This window comes from Papio anubis, chromosome 4 (assembly GCF_008728515.1).
Source record: "Papio anubis isolate 15944 chromosome 4, Panubis1.0, whole genome shotgun sequence".
Lineage (NCBI taxonomy): Eukaryota > Metazoa > Chordata > Mammalia > Primates > Cercopithecidae > Papio > Papio anubis.
In genome coordinates, this window is record NC_044979.1 from 180,471,706 (window position 1) to 180,489,221 (window position 17,516).

Here is a 17,516-nt window from a genome sequence, read left to right on the forward strand (position 1 = left end):
ACGCATTGTGATGGCCTGGCCAAGTCTGCATAGCGAGAGCCGAGCCACTTTCACGCGCACCTCATCCTCCACACTTCACCTCCTTCCTCCGAGTTCCCACTCAGAATCCCACTCACCCCTGGACACAGCTCCCAGAAACTTCTCTTTGGAATTCTGCAGTGGAGAAACCCATTGCAGACTTCCCCTTCTTTTGGATATCAGTTTGCTTTTCAAGAAGAAAATTTTAATACTCCATAGTGAGGTTTTGTAAGTATATTAGCATGTTGAGATATTTTCTCTAATGGCTTGCTGGTTGAAAACGCTTTCACACAGAGCAGAAATGAGATGGAGATACTGTTTCACAGCCTCTGCTTCAGAAGCAGACGGTGGCCTGTAGCTTCCAAACCTGGGCAGAGCAAGTGCGGGGATGGTGCGTCTCTGTACCTGGACTCACGTTCACATGCGTGCATTGTAGGGGCGTTTGCATATTTAATTGTAAAAAAGGATGAGTACATGTGAGATTCTGCCTGAGGCTCCACTCCTCAGTGTGTGGCCTGGTGCCGCCTGATGCCGAGATGTTGGACCGGCAACGATCTGGCTCCGTCTGTCGTGTGTGCCTCTCCCTGCTGCAGGCAGATGGAAGGAGACATGATGGATTGCGCGTATCCCCTTTACAGATTCAGAAGAATACATTTAAAATAACTTTAATTTGTATTTAGGAGACTTTTAATGGAGAGTATTTATTGTTATAGAGTTCACTTCTGAAATGGTGACAAAGCTTTTGATACTGAATCAAACAAGTTTGAAGTAATTGAATCTCTCTGTTATGCAGAGTGGAGTCTTTCAAGCTATCATGGAGAGCTTAAGGGGCGACTGAAGGAGATTGATGCTGGCCAACTGCAGAGTTCTAGTTACTTCAGTCCTGCTGAGATATCCTCTCAGTCCACTCGCACTGAAGGAAGCTGCCTTGGGATCAGAGCAGACATAAAGCTAGACAGATTTCAAGGTGAGTAAAAACCTGTAAAGATCTGATCAAATCTGACTGGTAGAAATGCCTTTTTCTTGATATAAACTGCTTAATTAAGCCTTTTGGCTTGCCTTTGAAAGATGCCTTATCGAATACTTCCCAGGACAGATGATCCGTTACTGTTGGTTCATTTCTAATTTTACTGCAGCCTTAGCTCACCCATGAGTCCCTCCTGCTGGTTCTGGGGCGGCGCCTGCTGCCCTCCGGTGGCGTGTGCGGCACCTGCTGCCCTCTTCGGGGTCAGTTCACCATTTATTGAGTCAGTGCTTCATGCCAGGCACTAGACTTGGTGCAAGCCTTTTACCATCAATTATTATTTTCTTAGGAGCAATTAAAAGAAAATTTTCCTGTAATCCCAGCACGTTGGGAGGCTGAGGCAGGCAGATTACTTGAGGCCAGGAGTTCGAGACCAGCCTGGCCAACATGACAAAACCCTGTCTCTACCAAAAATACAAAATTTAGCCGGGTGTGATGGTGCACGCCTGTAGTCCCAACCTCGGGAGACTGAGGCAGGAGAATTGCTTGAACCCAGGAGGTGGAGGCTGCAGTGAGCTGAGGTCACGCCATTGCATTCCAGCCTGGGTGACAGAGCAAGACTCTTTCTAAAAAAAAATAAATAAAGCAAAAAAGAAAATTTCTTTAGTACTTGTTTTTGGTGACTATCCCATGATTCAGCATCTGCTTTTGAGAGAAGCTGTGACAAATACTAAAATCCCAGTAAAATTAGTATGGTGTCAGGTTAATTTACTTATGAGCAGTTGAGTGACTAACTCAGGAAGTCCAGTTGTACATTTCCAAGGAAGCTTGTTCATGGATTCAGATGAGATGAGGGGAAGGAGAAAGTGTCAGAGGGCTGCTGCTGGCTTGAAGAACGCAGGTGTGCTCCTGTGTTCATTTGCTCTGTGGATATTGACGAGCGCCCACTGGGCCTCAGATGCCCTCTGGGCATGGCAGGGACCAGGAGCTTGCTTGGCAGCTTTCATGTGAGCCACTCACTAGACATAGAGGGAGGGGACAGACGTGTTCCCACCTGGGAGTTCTGGATGGCATGCAGAGCCGTGCGGAGGGAGCCGTGCGGAGGGGGCGTGAGTGTGGACGGATGGGAGTGACTGGGAGCCTACAAGGGACACTGTCTTTGGGGAGTAGAGACATGCCCATGTCTGACTACTGGGTTTTGAGTTTGTGCCAGCAAAGATCCTGCTTACCATTTTTGTCTATAAGTATCAGGAATTTCAGGTAACTGGTTCCCTAGTGAGACCTTTAAAGGAGGTTTTATCTTCAACCGATGCTTTTTTTTTGGGGGTACACAGGCAGTCCAAGTATGGGAAGGTCAAAATCAGGTCACCTTTATTGTGGCTTGTGCCAGTGGGATGGAATTTTATTTTCAGCCGTAGCGCTTCTTTTAGCTTAATTAGTGATAGGAAATCAACTTCTCTGTAACCAGAGGTTGAAAGAATGAGGATCCCAGAGTTGGAATGAGTCTGAAAGAGACATTGTGGTTTAATATTGCTAAGTTAAGTGTTGATTTGTGATTACCTATTTTTAACATGCCACAGAAGTAAAGCATTGCATTAATTATGCCATATATGTGAAATAGCAAGTATTTTTATATAATGTAACTGTGCATTGGAGAAATGAATTATTTATAATCCTTTGCACCAATAAATTGTTCTTAAAAGCATAGAAAAAATAATCAGGCCAGAAGGAGATATCTAAAGCATGTGCTGAGAAAGCAAAACTGAAGAGCTGGAATTTATAAAATATTACGACATGATGAGTCACATCTCCTCCTCCTGATTCTGTGTTACTAAATGTTAGCTGCGAATAGAAATCGTGTATTTCCTTTTTTTCATAAAATAAGAGCTAATTTCGGCAGCAAACAGTTTGGTGTGTTGTTCTTTTCCCTTTTCAGGTTGGTTTAAATAAAAATAAATAAACATGAAAGATTTTGGCTGGAAAATCTTTGGAAGCATGGCCATCCTCAGCCTCACTGCACTGTCTGGTTTCCCTCTGAGCCTCCCTCCTGGTCCTGCCTTAGTGCTGTCTGTGCAGTGTAGCCAGGGGTCGCACTGTAGGTGGGTGTGGGGTGTTATTTTTAGTTTTAGGCAGACTAATTGTTTTTGCCTTTCTTTTTGCTTGGAAAGACTGAAGTTATTTCTTGTGTTTTTATACATGAGATTATCTTCTGAGGCTGGAACACCTTGGGGGGATACACTAGGTAGAATTTCTATAGTAATTCCCCTGCTAAAGGGGAATTGCTGGGGAGGGCCTCAGGAAACCTTGACTCTTGTTTAAACTTGGAAAGCTTTCTTAGTCTTTCTCATTGCCACCACACACCACATCTTCTTTTTGTAACAAATATTTATTAACTCATCTTTTTATTTTAAAATGAAGTTCATAGAAGATATTACCTTATATAATTATAGCCATATAATGTTAAAAAGCCATGTCATGCCCAAATGTAATATAAAGATAAATTGAAGATACATAATAAAATACTTTTCTATGCCACTGAGTGAATATTTAGGCACTGCTGCTTTCCCTTGGACCACTGAGTGGAGTGGGCCTGTCAGTGCAGGCAGATATGGGGTACCGAGCCGGTGACCTGAAAACCATAAGCAATAGAGCTGAGTGGCATTACTTTCTGAAATGGTGAACCCTGAGGGAAGCAGTGTTCGGTCTTCCCTGTCGCTAGATAGTCTCTGTGTTTCTGGAACGTTGAGTATGTGTTAAAAGTATAGAAAAACACATTGTGTGAATCCACAACTCAGCTGGGCCTGGGCTTAGAGAATTATGAACAGCCTTTCCACCTGCATGGAAGTCCTTTTGTGCAGGACCATTCTTTGTTTCCGGGCTGGCCCTGCTCCCTCCAGGAGGTTTAGGAGTGCCCATGTCACTATGGCGCCTAAGCCACTTCTCACGTTGCTACCGCCAGGCATCGCTGCTGCCTCCTGCTCTGTGCACAGTGTGGTGTGGCCGCCTGACCGACTGGTCAGGAACTAGAGTTCTCTTGAAGCCTTGACTGAAAGGAGAAGTGAGGAGGGGCATGGAGCCCAGTGCCAAGAGGCAGCTGCATCTTTAGGGGCTAGGGCTTTTCACGGGGGCTCTAGGGGCCAGGAGGAGGGAACTGTCATTCAAGGCTTACACAGTGTGGAGGTGCCCTCCCTGGGGTGTCCTGTGTGCTGACCTCTGTCCTGGTGCCTGGCGGCGTCTTGGTGCAGAGCTCCGTGAGCCTCTGCAGGGTTCTTCTCTGCGTGGAGGTTCTGGAGATGGGCAGGCCGGGTGGATGGTCAGGCCAACGAGGGCCTTCGAATGAAGCACATTATTGTGAGGACACTAATTCTGGGTCCTCAGATATTGTGACAAAAACTTGACATTTTTTTTCCTTCAAAGTAATTTACTGACTGAAACAACCAACTGAGCAAAGGTGATGTTTTAGTATCTAAATATTTCGAAAGATTACTGACATAGAGTAAAAATTTGGCTAAGAATGAGAAGTCTCTCTGAATGTGCTTTTCTGGCGTGACCCCTGTCACCAGGAAGCTGCCTGTGTGGTGTTGGGCCTGATTGATTTGTATCCGCTCAGAGGCGCTCAGGCACATAGCGTCCTATTGGAAGGTCAGCAGAGGGGCAGGGGGAGAGCAGCTGGCCAGGTCAGAGGATTCATTTCTGTCTGAAGCTTTGTGAGGAACTAAGATGGCTTTTCCAGTAGCCTCTGTTATTCCAGAGAGTTTTAAGATTGCTTTTACTTGTTCTTCTACCCTGGCACTAGGAAGCCAGACCCAAGAAATGTATCCACACCAGGTTTTGCCCATAGTCTTTAAAAATGTTGAACTTCTTTAACTTGAGGCCCTCACAATTTTCTGGGCCCCCATAAAGTATAGAACAGGGACCAGGCCTGCTCCCTTGTGGGGCTGGGTGGGCATTGGCTCCACAGGGCACAGATCCTTCCTGTGGATGAGCTTAGGGGATGTGAGATTCACTTTCAGATGTGGGATTGGTGGCACTTTTTTTTTGTCCAGTTACATCCAATTATAAAGGAGGACACATTCTTACTGAACCTATGCAATAAACTCCATTGTCAGGAAGAGTAAAGTGTCTTAGCATGAGTATTCCTGAATTCTGAAAGTTCAGGAGAGTAAGATGTCACCTAAACAGTGTTTTATTTCAGCTTTGAAAGCAGAGAGCAGAGTCTACTGGATTTAGGGCTAGAGATAGACGAAGAAGAAAGAAAAGGGACTTCCTTGTGCGCACATTAGAAAATACACCATTAAAGAGAGTACTAACAATATTCCAAAGCCACAATCAGCGTTTCCGTGCCAGCTCCTCCAGTCCTACTTCCTGTCTGCTGGGTGGTGGCTCATCTGTCAAGTTTTCATAGTCATGTGCTTCTGGGTGCAAAGCCATGGTGAGCCCAGCTCATTTCCCTGGTGGAATCGGACAGTTGTCGAAGGGGTGTCAGCCTCTGTTCAGAAGCCCCTGATTCTGTTCCTTGAAGTGTCAGTAGTTAAGGTGCCTGTATTGAGCAGGGGCTGCCGTCGCATCTGACTGAGGGTGCTCTTCAAGCCCATTGGCTCTTGGCAGAGCTCAGTTCCTTGTGGCCATAGGCCTGTGGTGCTTGGCTCCTGGAGACTGCTCATAGCCCCTGCCTGGTGGCCCTCTTCCCAGCATGGCAGTTTGCCTCCCAAGGCGTCTACACGAGAGTCTCCCCTCTTCCTTTCCTCTCTGACTTCTCCCATCCTTCAGGGGTTTACCTGATCAGGCCAGGCCCACCCAGGAAGATCTCCCTTTTGATGAACTCAGTCAGCTGATGAGATGCCTTAATTGCATCTGTAAAATCCCTTCACCTTTGCCTTATGCAACACTATCTCCCATCATGTTCACAGTTCCTCCCACCTGCAAGGCAGGGGAGTGTACACGGTGTGTATCCCAGGGGCAGGATGCTAACACTACACTGAGAAAAGAATTTGTCATACCTGTGCCTGACAGATGTGTACCTGAAAGAGGTGTGTGCCTGATGGTGTGTGCGCCCGATGGATGGGTGTATGCCCGACAGTGGTGTGTGCGCCTGAGAGGAGTGAATGTGTCTGACATGGGTGTGTGAGTGCCCGGCAGGGGTATGTGCACTTGGGGTGTGTGCGCCTGACCTGGGTGTGTGCTCCTGGCAGAGGTGTGTGTGCCCAGCAGAGGCATATGCCTGACAGAGGCCTGGCTTAGTGTTCAGGGTCCACAGTACATGAAGAATCCTACAGATCCCCATGGACAAGGCAGTACAGTGGAATTTGGGGCAAAAGACTTGCACAGATTTTTTTTTTTTTTTTTTTACAAAAGATGAAATTGAAATGGCCAGTGAGCACACGCTCATTCATCCAGCGAGCATTGAGGACCCCCTAGAGGCTGGGCCCACGAGTGGTGAAGATCCCAAGGATGAAGACGCCTTGCCATCTAGGTCAGTGGGTGATGGCAGTCGTGGTCAGGCGCACGCAGCACCACATCCCTGGCTGCTGCTGACAGCTGGGTGAGTCCTGCCAGTCAGCAGGACCACCGTGTGACACCCGCCTGTCAGCAGGACCACCGTGTGACGCCGCCTGTCAGTGCACACAGATACGGGGTCCTGAGTTGGTGACCTCAAAACCGTAAGCGATAGATGGACAGAGTAGCCCCTAATGAAGCGGAAAGACTGGAAGAGACAGGACCTAATTTAGGTCGAAAAGCAAAGTGAGGCCTCAGAAGATGAAGGCAGAGTGCGAGAAAGGCTTTCCAGAACTGACAAGCCTGCTATCCACATTTCAAAATGTATTAGAGAAATTGGAAAAAAACATGCCGAGTGTGGAATGTCAGCAGAAAGGTGTGGCCATGGTCAAGAGGGCCCTCCGTGGGTCCTGTGGTCCTGGACTGCAGGTGGGCCCTGTGGAGACTTGCTGCCCCTCCCCCTCCCTGGTGGGTCCTCTGTGATGGGGTGGGTGAAGCTGAATGTTGTCCTGAAAATCTGACCCTGCACAGCCCCTTCCAAAGACCCTTCTAATTTTAGAGGCCACCAGCAGCCACGGGACTGGGCAGCATCAGAGCAGGGACACAGTGCGAGTCATATGCGCCTGTGTTCATCCTGTGATGGCCCCGGGCCCATGGGGGTAGGAGGGATCAGAGGGATCAGAGGGAGGGGAGGAAAACCAGGGGAAGGAGTGGAGGACCATGAACTCCCTCCCCTGCTTGGTGGCTGGCTGCCATGAGGACTCGCTCTCTTAGGACAAGTCCACTGGTCTCCGAGCTGTGGTTCTGGCCTCCTGTCAGGTGCCCTGCTTTCCAGTCTTCCAGCAAGCTCTACATAGTGGGCAGGGAGACCCTGCTCTTAAAAACAGGGGGACCCTTAGCACTTCCTCAGACCTGGGGCCTCAGCCTGAGCTGAGATGACAGGGAAAAACTACAGATACACCAGATTTAGGGAAAATAACATCAAGTGGTGCAATTAAGCAGAACTGCTGCTTGTGAAGTGAGCTGTGGAGTCATGGTGTTTGGTGTACCCGGCATCATGTTTCAGAACCTATAGCAGTGCTCAAGAGAGAGTCATTCCTTTAACAACAGACATGTACTGAGCCCCTATGGGGAGGCACTGACTGAAGCCTGGGGACAAATGTGGGGACAGACCAGTCCTGTGGTGACAGCTATTGGGGGGTAGAAAACAGTAGAGCCCCCCCGCCAGCCAGCGACTGCTGGGAGAGCAGGGGTGTTCCTGAACCCAGAGGAGGTACCCGGCCGCTCTCCCCCAGGTTGCTTGGTGGGTGCGCTGCAGGGAGAAGCCCGCCCCAGCTGGTGTCCACAGGGGCCAGGGACACTGGTAGGTGTGGAACAAGGGAGTTTGTGACTGGGATTGTTTTCCACTTAAAACATAAGAATAATCTGAGTAAAGCTTGGTTTAAACAGCATCAAGTTAAATAAATTCCTAAGAAGTGGTTGGATTCCCAGTTTATATGTGACTTTTAAGGTTCTGAAGAAGTACACAATTAGCCACAGAAGTATGACTTGAATAGATAAGAATTTAACAAAATATACACTGTTGAGTGTAAAATCATAAAGATCTGAAGTTCTTAGAAACTGGTAGTTTTTTTTAGCTTTGTTGTGCTCTGAGCATGACTGAACTAAAAGTAATGAATCCAGATACCTTGAAGACTGATGTGTGTGAAAGGAAAGAAGTGAGAAGATTCATGTGTACATCCAGGACAATCTGAATTTACTTCTGTTCAGTATTTCCCGAAGGCTTTTTCTACGTGGAGGGACTAGGAGTGACACAGCAGCTCCCTCTTGTGGACAGATTCCCCCATGTAAGGCACTGGAGGCCGAGGTTCCAGCCTGCAGCCCCTTGTGATCCCGGTATGTGGAGAGTTCTGGAAGACTGATGACTCCTAACCCCCTTCTTAACTTATGCCTACCAATGCTGGTGGTGGGGGTGGGGCTCTTGGCCATTCCTGCCCCCTGGCCGCCCTTCCTTGGTCTGAGGGTGCATGAGTGGCACTTCGGGTGTGGCAGGAGCTTTATGCTTTAGTGACCCTGAAGAGTGAAGGCCCATTAATCCAATTTAAAGTAAAACATTTGAAGTCTCTGCAGAGGGCGGCATGAGGATGTCTGCATTCAGTGACAGAGGTCGGCCTCTGCCTTGCCTCTGATTGAGGCACTGAGGGTTCAGATGCAGTCTCTGCCCGCTGCGTGTGAACGGCCCGGTGGGTGTGGAGGGGAGGAATCCTTTGATGATGGTGGCACTGTGAGGAAAGTGGGGACGGAAGGAGGTGTGCCCAGGAGGCAGGGCAGGAGAGTTCATGGATGTAGGGTTGGAGCAAGTCTGGAAAACTAGGTGTGTTTTCCAGGCAGATGGCTTGGGAGGTGGGCGCCCTAGTCAGGAGGGGCTCAGGATATGACTCCAGAAGCCTGGTGGGCCGGAGAGTGGGGAGAGGCTGGGCCTGCTGGTGCCAGGAGAAGAGCAGACCTGTGCTTAATTTCAATTTCTCTGGAAGTGATGCCCTCAAACTTAGAAGGGCTTTTGATGAGAAGCAATAGAGTATAGCTCTTGCCCTCCTCAGTGGCATCACTGATTTTTTAAAATGCATTTTTGATATTTGTATTTCTGTATTAATTAGTATTAGGATTGGCTATAAGTGACAGAGATGCAACATAGTAGGAGCTTAACCAAGAGAAAGGGCTGCATCCTGCACTTGCTATGGTTTGATTTATGAACTTGAGACATTATCTGTGCACTGTTAGTTCACGTGGAGGAGGATTTAGCTCCCTGACATTTCTCCCACCTTCTTTTCCTGTATCATTTAGATTGATTCTGGGTGAAAGTCACAGCATGACTCACAGTATCTTACACACCTTGGACGTATACACACACTTATTGTGTCATAGGTAATCCAGAGGGAGGAGTTTGCTAGAGCTAGTTCCGAGTTCAGCCGTGGTAGGGCCCTGGGTCAGTATCATTGCAGTACAGCAGCAGCAGCTTTAGACGTCACATCTATGTTTGAGGCAGGAACAACTGAGAAGGAGCAGGCAGTGGAGCTCTTGTCTGTTCCTTTTGTCAGAGGCATTGCCCCCAGCATATTTTCACTTGGCCAGAACTGTATCTTTCTCCTTGGCCAGAATTATTTTGTAGCCAGCTTTAGTCACAAAAGGGACTGAGAAAATGAGCCTTTCATTCTTGTGGCACCCTTGGTAGAGGGGCATGGGAAAAGGGCTCGAGGGTGAGCGCTGGGTCAGTTTACCAAGCTTGAAGCCATGCCCCTCTGCTGGTCATCCTAGAGACTGAGTGGCCCATGTGCTTGTGGCCTGTGGGCGCTGGGCGGCCTCTCAGTTTCCTCCGTGGAAGGCAGCAGGAACACTTATCTGGCCCTCACCTCCTCGGTGGTGTCAGTTTGTCTGAGCTCTGTCAGTTTGTTGTCTTCTTTTTTTTTTCTTTTTTTTTAAGACAGAGTCTCGCTCTGTTGCCAGGCTGGAGTGCAGTGGCACAATCTCGGCTCACTGCAACCTCCACCTCTCAGGTTCAAGCAATTCTCCTGCCTCAGCCTCCTGAGTAGCTGAGACTACAGGTGTCCGCCACCACGCCTGCCTAATTTTTGTAGTTTTTGTGGCGACGGAGTTTTGCTGTGTTGCCCAGGCTGATCTTGAACTCCTGGGCTCAGGTGATCCACCCACCTCAGCCTCCCACTGTGCTGGGATTACCAAAGTAGAAAACTTTTTCTGTTCTGTAACTTTGGTTCAATCAAAGTTCCAAATTCATACGTGGCACTGACATTATTATGACGATTGCTGAAAGTCATGCCACAGTTTAATTTGCTTTATACTTGGATTTGGTGTACTTGATTTTTTGGTTCCGTTTTCTCTTTTCCCGTATTCTTGCCTGGCATGGAGTGGTAGAGCGGAGTGGGGAATGGAGTTGAGTTTGGATCCAGCAGTCGAGCAAGTGCCTCGATCCCCACTCCACTTCCTCCTCTGTCGCGTGGGGCGGGGAAGGTGCCCATTGGGCGCGGCGAGCACGGTGAGTGGTAGTGTGGGGCCCTATGCGCCTGTGGGCCCTGAGCATCAGCACTTCTGCCTCTCCGTGTCCTCTTGTTGAGAGGGACCACTGCCTTTCTTATGCTGTCTCCAGCCTTTTCCAGCTTATTCATTCTGTTTCTTGGAACCCATTTAATTCATTCTTCTTGAAATACATATATTTTCTATTTTATTTCAAATTGAGACTTACCTTTCTTACAGAATTGGTTTTCTTCTGGAATTTCTGATTTTTTTTTAAACTGTATTTACTGAGGTAAAATGTACAGACAATAAAAGTCTTTTTTTTTTCTTCACAGAGTTTCACCCTTGATGCCCAGGCTGGATTGCAATGGTATGATCTCTGCTCACTGCAACCTCTGCCTTTCGGGCTCAAGCGATTCTCCTGCCTCAGCCTCCTGAGTAGCCGGGATTACAGGCACCCGCCACCACGCCCAGCTAGTTTTTGTATTTTTAGTAGAGACGGAGTGTCACCATGTTGGCCCGGCTGGTCTCGAACTCCTGACCTCGGGTGATCCACCCGCCTCGACCCAGCCAAAAGTCATTCTTCTAAAGTGTGCACTCTGATATATTCTGACGAATGTGTGCCAGTGGCACACCACCAAGCAGTCGGGGTAGAGAACATTCTTCTTACCCCAAAAACTTTCCTCTCACCCCATGCAGGTGTCCTACCCATCAGGGCCCAGGGCGACATTTTCTGATGTTGCTGTCCTGTCAGATGGTTTGTATTCAGCAGAGCACCCGGACCAGGCTGTGAGGTGCAGGTTGCCCATGCCTGGTAGCTTCCGGGTGGCTCCTGGCTTGGTTGCTCTGGCATGGAGCGTTGAGTGACCTCTGCAAAACAGCAGATGGTGCTGTAGGGCCGCTTCTAAGACTCAGTGGCGGAGGCTCAGTGGAATTTGAGTGGTGTTCTGAGCAGTGGCCACTAGGACAAACCTCCTGTCTTCACACCATCTGTGCGTGTGTGTGTGTGTTTGCATTCTCAATGTGCGTCCAGAAGCCTGTTTCCTTCAGAAAACTTTCTGGTCCCTGGCTTTGTTTTCACCATTTAGAGGATCCATGAGGCAGTGAGATGGAATCCTTATAGCTAGTTTAATTCAGTGAGTGATCTGAATGGTAAATAAAATTTTATCAAGTAATTTATAAATTTGATAAACTAAGTCTGTGGAAGGGGCTTATTGTGTTATGGAATGAGAAGTTTTGCACATCTTTTGCAGTTCAAAAAACTGTGGCCGACTGTGGTGGCTCAAGCCTATAATCCCAGAACTTTGGGAGGCTGAGACAGGAGGATTACTGAAGCCCAGGAGTTTGAGACTAGCCTGGGTAACATGGTGAAACCCTGTCTGTACAAACAATAAAAGTAAAAATAAATTAGCCAGGCATGGTGGCGCATGCCTATGGTCCCAGCTACTCGAGAGGCTGAGGTGGGAGAATTGCCTGATCCCAGGAGACAGGTGGCAATGAGCCGAGATCGCGCCACTGCACTCCAGCCTGGGCGGCAGAGTGAGACCCTGTCTCAAAAAAAAAAAAAAAAAAAAGTTGTTACTTTGCTTGTATAGTATTTGTGTAACATAATTTTATGATTCTATTGTTTTAAGCTTAATATTCCAAATAGGTAATAATTATGTTAAAATGCAAAAAATTAGCCTATACTCCCTTGATCTAAATATGTAGTAACAGTTTTACAGAATATATTTCAAAGGATTGGCATTCTGTTTTATTTTTAATAGCCAATTATAGAAAACATTGTTTTTAAATAATGCCTAAGAATCTTTAAAGAAATACCTGTCGATGTATGTCCCAGTTTAGTATCAAATTTATATTCAGAGCTCGTAAGAATTTAAAAAGTTTCCCAGAGTCTGTAAATGGGAATGGAGCTGTCCTTGGAGGGTGCTAGTCCTCCTACATTTGAGTCGTCCTCTGTTGCGGGCATAATACCACCTGAACTACCTGTGGGCCACCTGAGCTACCCCAGGGTCACCTTAGCATCCCCGGGTCGCCTTAGCCACGCCTGGGCCATGTTAGCCACCGCAGGGTCACCTTAGTCATCACAGGGTCACCTTAGTCATCACAGGGTCTCCTTAGCCACCTGTGGGTTACCTCAGCCACCTGTGAGTAACCTTTAGCTACCCCAGGATCACCTCAGCCATTTGTTGGTCACCTTAGCCACCCTCTCACCTTAGTCACTCATGGTCATATTAGCTGTTTGTGGGTCCCCTTAGCCACCCCTGGGCCACCGTAGCCACCTCTGGGTCTCCTAAGCCACCCTGGGCCACCTTAGCCACTCCGGGTCACCTTACCTACCCTGGGTTGCCTGAGCCACCCTTGGTCACTGTCTATGGCTGCTTGCTTGCTTTAAGCCACGTTATGCTACCGCAGCTAATTAAGGTCCCTCAAGTCAAGTGTCTCCTTTTTTTGGCTCCTGCCTTTTTGTTGTTTTTCAAATCGAACACCTGCTATACTAATTTGAGAAGTGTAGACTTTGATTTTTAACCCTAAGTTGCCTGGTAAAGTCACCTTTAAAGCCAATGGAAAAAGCTTAATTGAATTCATTTGTGTGAAGAAGTGGAGGAATGTTGCAAGTAGACTGAAAGTTGTACTTAGTCTGTTCTGTTTGAAACATTCTCATTCAGAAAACAGAAATGTGTTAATATAAAGAAATATGTATATGTTATTTGACTTAATATTGTAAGGAATCTTGATAAAATAAACTCAAGTAGTTTTGTTTTTTCTTTTTTGTTTTTGAGACAGAGTCTCGCTCTGTCGCCCAGGCTGGAGTGCAGTGGTGCTATCTCGGCTCACTGCGAGCTCTGCCTCCTGGGTTCACCCCACTCTCCTGCCTCAGCCTCCTAAGTAGCTGGGACTACAGGTACCCACCACTACGCCCGGCTAATTTTTTTATTTTTTTTCAGTAGAGACAGGGTTTCACCATGTTAACCAGGATGGTCTCGATCTCCTGACCTCGTGATCTGCCCGCCTCAGCCTCCCAAAGTGCTGGGATTACAGGCATGAGCCACCGCGCCCGGCTGTGTTTTTTCTTTAATTGGGCCGCATTGTAGCAGGGTGGAATGTGGGTCTCCAGGTTGGAGAGCTCTGAGTTTGGAGTGGGTCCTAGTACATGGCCAGCATGTGACCTTGGTCAGCGACTCAGCCCAGCTGACTGCCAGGCTCCTCCCCATGAGGTGGTGGGAGCCATGTGGTATCTGCCTACTGGGGGTGCAGCTGCTGCAGCCTAAGCAGTATCCTCACTTGGTACCCCATGAACTCAGGGGTGTGTCCTGGCTCTGTCATGTGTTTTGCAGAGGGGGCATCTGAGGAGCCCAGAAGGTAAGAAATTGCCTAAGGCCCTTGGCTAGTAGAAGAGAGAGCAGGGCTTTGACCAGGGGGACCAGCTCGTGACTCTGTGCTGGTTACTGCTTTGCCGAAACCATGGCCATGCTGCACAGCTGTGCAGGCTCCACCCACAAAGGCCAAAGCTCAGATGGCATCTATGATGCTTGTAAAACAGATAGCAGCCATGTCCAGGCTGCTGCTCTGAAACCTCAGTTTCCTTTACTGAGATTTGATGACGTTTAAATGAGCAAATGCGTGTGTAGTGATTGGCAGGTGGCCATCACTCAACCGACTTTTCCTGTGCCCTCTGCTTTGGCAGGTGCCCTTCCTGGCTCCCTACTTCTTCCTCTCCTAACCTCCTGGCAGTATGCTCCTCACTCAGGAATTGCACCCAGCCTCACCTCTATGGGTGAGTGCCACACCTGTGTCTCCAGCCCACACCTTCCCCCTGCTCCTCAGACTCAGACCCCAAGGCCAGCAGCATCTTCTGTCAGGCGTCTGTAGACCTCCACAACTTAAGGTTCCAAATTCTCATTCCCTTGCTCTTGCCATAATCTTCCCATCTCAGCAGCTCTTTCCTTCCAGGCGCTCAGGCTGAAGGCAGCCTATCCTTTCTCTTCTATTCCACATGGCAGCCAGGAGGCCTGTGGGCAGTGCCTTCAGAACATGCCTCCTGTGCCCCTGTCCCCAACTCTGGCCTGAGTGTTCCTTTTAAAACTAGATCAGAACTAGATTAAAGCCCGTGTTCAAGATGCTGCCACAGTCTCTTGCCACCATGTGACTGCCATGTCCTCACTGTGGCCCAGGAGGTCCCATGTGCAGAGTGGCCTCCATCTCTTCTCACTCTCTCTTACCTGTGCTGCTGTCAGTCTGGCTGCCTGGCTGTTCCTGGGCGGTTTCAGGTGCTGCAGCTACCTAGAACCTTCCATCTTCCCTTCCAGAACACTCTTGCCAGCTGTCTTATGGCCACCTTCCTCACCACCTTGAATTTTGTTGCAGTCTTTTCCAAAATGGCATAGCCACTACTGCCTTCCCACATCCAGCCATCTTCCTAGAGTAACAGTCACTGTTGTCCGTTGACACTTGATGGCATTTAATCTTTTATGACACCCATTGTCAGTTGTCTTTTTTTTCCTTATTAGGACATAAGCTCCAGGAAAGCAGATGTTAACGTCTTTTTGTTCACTGATGTATCTCAGGCATTTAGGATAGTACTGGCACATAGCAGATGCTCAGTAAATAGGTAGATGAATGAATATTTGCTACTTTTCTTATTAACATACATTTCTGAGGTACTTTAATATTACGTTAAGTAATGTTACAATTTCCCATGTGTTGATTTTATGTAAATAATGAGTAAATTACTCTCAAAGAGATTTTAGAATTCTAATAAACTCATTTTTTTCCCTTCTTATAAGAGTAGAAAAATGCTTTTAAGAGTTTTCCTAAATTAATATTCTGGGAACATTAAATTTGAGAACTTTACTCTGAGGACATAGATAAAAATAAAATTAATTAGATACCAGGAATGTCAGATACTAAATGGTGTATGGCTATTTGTGACATTCTCCTAGAATTAAACAGTTATTAACTTGCAAAGACATGGCAGCTGAAGTCAGAAATTGATGAACTTTTAAAGTTGGGAAAAAAGAGCTTTAAGGTATCTTATTAAAATTGTAAACTGTCAGTTTAATCATCATAGAAACCATACGTGATACAGTGGATCATTGCTATTCTGCTGTGAGTTTCTGGATTCTCATGAATCAGACATTCTATTTTTATGTTTCTCTTAAATAATCCTAAAGGTAGAAAGAAGAAATGAGAAGAAAAAGGAAGAGAACCATAGATACGTTGTGAGGGCATTACTTCAGCTCTGGTAACTTCATGTGAAATGACTGCAGAATGAATTAATAAGCCGGAAGAGAGCCAGTGCCCCCCTAGGGCACCTTTCCACTTGCTGGCACACAGATTTACCACAGTTAGGGCACGGCTTGTCTTGTCATGCCGGGAGAGTCTAAATTACTCTGACTTTCAAGAAACCAAAAAATATGCATTTTTGATATTAGGAAGATTTACTCTGCATTGGGCTCTGTCATTTGATGAGGAAAAAACCAAATGATCTCTTTATGAAAATGAAGGCAAAATATATGTAAATACCATTTTAATCTAACTTTTTATATGAATGCAGAACAAATATCAAACAGGATTATACAGTGTGATAGTCAGGAAACTAGCATGCTTTTGTGTTTTATAGACGAGTCTAAAAGGATGTATTGTTAAACCAAGAAGGTCTTGAGAACTGTTCTGTCTCCTTTGTGCCCACAGAATTGTAGCATGTGGAGGTGACCAAGGAACCAGAACCCAAGAGGCCTCTGCCACTGAAAGGAGACTTTTATTACTTGCGTTTCCTAGAGGAGGGGCACTCGCTCCAAGCAGGCCCACGGGGCACAGTGGTGTCAGTCAAGGGGCAGAAAGGAGCCACAGGAAAGCCCAGGACAGAGCCTGAGTGGGGTTTCCCCTGAGCGGGAAAGGCAGGGCAGGGCACCGGTGTAGGGCTGGCTAGTGTGAACAGTTCCAGTGGGCCTTAGGCTGTAGGAAAGATCACTAGCTGCCTGCTACCAGGCGCTTGGGTGATTTAGGGCAGGCAGGAAGTTAGCTAAGGGAGGTGGGTAGAGCCGACCACCCTCCTGGAACCCTGTGCTGCTCTAAGCCCTGGGAGGGCCAGTCTCTCCCTGTGTCTGTAAGGCCCACAAATGCCAGAGCATTAGGAATAAGAAAACGTACTTAATAGAATTGGTCCTGTGAGGACTGGATGCCTAACTGACAAATACAGAATCTGAGAAAGCACAGAACAACTGCCTTCATTGACAAGGTGGCGCGCAGAGCCCAAGATGGGCGCACAGCGGGGGGATGCCGGCAGGATCTCTTAACAAGCTTACCATAGTATCTTTCACAATGTTAACTGTAATCCCAGATTAATTTTTAATGACGGCATATCTCTTGAGATTGTGCTTTTAGCGTATTTTCACTTAAAGTCATACCTCATTTAGTAGACCTGCCAGATTCCTGAAAAGTTACACACAAACCAGCTGACATGACCTTTGCCAGGCATGTTCACCACATTCTCACTGAGCCGTGGACTCCTCACTAGGAGCCTTTAGTTGTGGCCAGATAGCTGTTGTCACTGCCCGTGATGGGGTTACGGTTTCACACTTACCTGATCCATTCTGCCGGGATTTTACAGTATGGGTGTTGAGGTATACTTTGCAAGTTGTTTCTTGAATATACTTTTCTGAATTGTGGCTTGCCGTAAGTTTTGGTCTTTTAAGGTAAGGGTTACAATGCAGATGGGGAAATTATACTTTTCTCATTTCAAGGAAAACAATAATCATGTGTTATGTATCAGTTGGGAAACAGGGGATGATAGGAAGTTGCAAGGCAACCTGGTTTCCTCTGGACTGGGACTCTCCCAGGGCTGTGTTCTGGTAGAGCCAGCAGGACACAGAATACCACCGGCCTCCGTGGGAGTGGCCTGGCCTCTTGGCCACCTCTTTTCCATGAATGTGGTTCGTGTGGGGGTAAACTAGAGAGACTAAAGCCCGCTGTTGAGCTCAGCTTCCTATAGAAACCAAATCAGATG

At 47.4% G+C, this 17,516-nt stretch overlaps 1 protein-coding gene across 6 annotated transcripts in view; it reads left to right on the forward strand.

Annotated features, from left to right (window-relative positions):
- ADARB1 (adenosine deaminase RNA specific B1) overlaps positions 1 to 17,516 on the forward strand; it is a 135,034-nt gene that overhangs the window by 51,761 nt on the left and 65,757 nt on the right. For 4 of the 6 annotated variants that reach the window (XM_009202109.3, XM_009202115.3, XM_009202111.4 and 1 more), the window contains exon 2: positions 812 to 985. The exons of the other annotated variants lie outside the window; for them this stretch is intronic. The gene's annotated coding sequence lies outside the window, so the exon portion shown is untranslated. The remainder of the gene's footprint in view (positions 1 to 811; positions 986 to 17,516) is intronic. 6 annotated transcript variants of the gene reach the window in all.